We start from the raw sequence: 2,754 nt of genomic DNA on the forward strand, positions 1-2,754 counted from the left end.
AAAAGGCTCCATCCAAAGAGTTGATAACACAAGCAAAAAGACATCAACACTGCTCAAAAGAATTTGATACTTAGAATTCAAGATTGATTATAGGAATTTTGTAAAGTAGAGATAGGATATATTTGATACTGAATTCAACACCGCTTGTTCTATTGTAAAATATTTTTAAATATAATGAATTGAGTATCTTTGTTTCACTACATTTTTCTTGTCAAATTAATTAAATGATTCATATAAAGCAAAATAGATTTGCACAAAAACACAATAATGCAACAATGATATTCTATGAATATTAAAGCAAAATTATGCAGGATACACAATATAAAGCAAAATAGATATGGAACATATGTGGTACATCTTCTAATTCTTTACGCAACATATCACTATGAACTAAATGGTTACAACTCTAGTAACATCATTAATATATCAAAAGTATTACTCCTAATCAGTCACTCTCAATCAGTATAATGTTGGAACGTTTGTCTCATCAAGGGGTGCCTACATAATAATAAAAACTAATTAACATTATGATAGATTTAAAAGAAAGTATTCTTCATTTTAAAACACAAATAAAATTACCATCAACAATGTTGTGAAACTGAACTGATCCTTTTGTGTTTGTGGGGGCTCATAAGTTGGAGGTGCTGAACAAGATACTTCGTCGAGCATGTGACTTTCTCCAAGTTTATCCTAAAATTATTTTTTAAATTAAAACCAAGCATAATGCATGTAAAATTAAAAAATTGATCCATATATTAACTTATATACTTGAGCTTTTTTCCTTCTAGACGGAGCTTTTTTCTTTTCAATAAAACTCTTAGGACACTTATGCATGTGTCTCTTTAAGTTAGGTCGTTTCTTGAACCCCGTTGGTTGCATAACATTATTACTCACAAATACCGGGTTCTCATTAATTTCATTGTCTATGACTTGTAAGCGACATTCCTTTATTTTCTTACACATGACATCTACATAGTTATCAACAATCTTAAGGTGTTCTTCACAAGGCGATGCCTCGACCGCCACTCTAATAAATTTAGAGACAACTTGTCTAAACTTTTGTGTTCGAGATAACTTTGGATCTCCTTCAACCTCTTTTCCCCTAAAATTGTGCACAATGCCACAACGAGCTTCTCTTGTCCACCTTCTTAAAATATACTTCTCAGGAATGACCTTCACATCATTTGCTTCAAACACTTTCAATGCATGTGAACAAAGTATGCCAAATGTCTCAAACTTTCGACAACTACAAGTAATAGAGGTTGAACCACGATCGAATGACACTCTCCCAAATCCTTCATGGTTAACCATAGTTATGACATATTCACATAAAGAGTGAGACTCATTTCTCTCTAATATCGATACAGCTAAGAATAACTTAAACTCGTTTTGAAACAACTCAAATACAACGTGCGTGTACACTTTTTCCATTTGTATCAATATTGGTGACAACTCGTATCTTAACCTTGCAAGCTTATGTGAGGACTCATACTCATAACTCAACTCGTTGCTTCTCTTCTCCTCAACAACTCGTTCAAAGTGCTTGAAAAATTGTATAATATCCACATTGGGTTTCATACCAGATTTGAAGTGAGCATTCAAGCTTTCACTGAGTTGGGTACTCCGCATGCCAAGAGTGAACGCTTGCTTCATGTAACAAGCAGCCCATTTTTTTTTTAATAGCATAAACTGATTTGATCCAATTATTTTCATGAACATCATATTGGTTGATCAAGTTTGTCCAAGCAGTCTCAAAATCAGCTTCAACGTCAATATTATACATGCATTTCTTGAAATCTCTTAAAAGATAACTTCCTCCCTTCATCAAGTTCCCAAGGTGTTTAATTCCATTTTGCAACAAGTGCCATGTGCATAAACCATGGTGAGTTTCAGGCATGACTTCAGCCAGTGCCTTGGCCATTGCTTGATCTTGATCAGTGAAAACAGTTTTTGGTTTCTTATGGTTGTGTGCTTGTAAGAATGTATCAAACAACCACTTAAATGACTCAATTATCTCATCATACAATAGTGCTGCACCGAAAATGATCGAACTCCTATAGTGGTTGAAACCGGAAAACAAAGCAAGCGGTCTATTAGCATGATTGGTACAATATGTAGTGTCCAATGACACAACGTCCCCAAAATACCCGTAATCCAACACCATATTTGCATCACACCAAAACACATTTGTGATTTGTTCTTCTATATCCATTTGGTATGCGTGAAAAAAAGACGGATTTTCCAACAATTGTCGTTGAAAATATTGTGAAAGACAACCAACATCTCCGTACATCATACTTCTTTGTCTTCTTGCACTGAGGTGATTTTTCACATCCAACCGTGTAAATCCAAGATTTGCTATGTTTCATGCATGTGTGCTCATAAGTTGAAATGTTGACTTTTGCCTTAATCCAGAATCATCAGCCAAATCAATCTCATATGCTTGGACTTCAGTTATCTTCCTATGTGATGCAAGCATGTGTGTTGTCTCTGGAAGTTGTAGAGGATTGTTATTCTAGTCTCGGCTCTATGGATGTTAACAAAAACATCTCTCTTGTCTATCTTTCGTACCCCTTCCTTGGAACAAACAAACCTACAAGATGATATAGTGTCGTCTTTATTCTTGTTCGCATAATATTTTCTAACTCCAAAACCAGCATGGACACTGTATGTAAGCCAAAATTGATAAGCCACATCTATATTATCAAATTTCATACCAACCCGTGGCTTCCAATCAACATTTGAAGATGACAT

At 34.6% G+C, this 2,754-nt stretch overlaps 1 pseudogene; it reads right to left on the reverse strand.

Moving 5' to 3' along the window:
- Positions 1-459: 459 nt before the first annotated feature.
- Positions 460-2,754, reverse strand: LOC101492268 (protein FAR1-RELATED SEQUENCE 5-like; annotated as a pseudogene).

Source organism: Cicer arietinum, chromosome 2 (genome assembly GCF_000331145.2).
Source record: "Cicer arietinum cultivar CDC Frontier isolate Library 1 chromosome 2, Cicar.CDCFrontier_v2.0, whole genome shotgun sequence".
NCBI lineage: Eukaryota > Viridiplantae > Streptophyta > Magnoliopsida > Fabales > Fabaceae > Cicer > Cicer arietinum.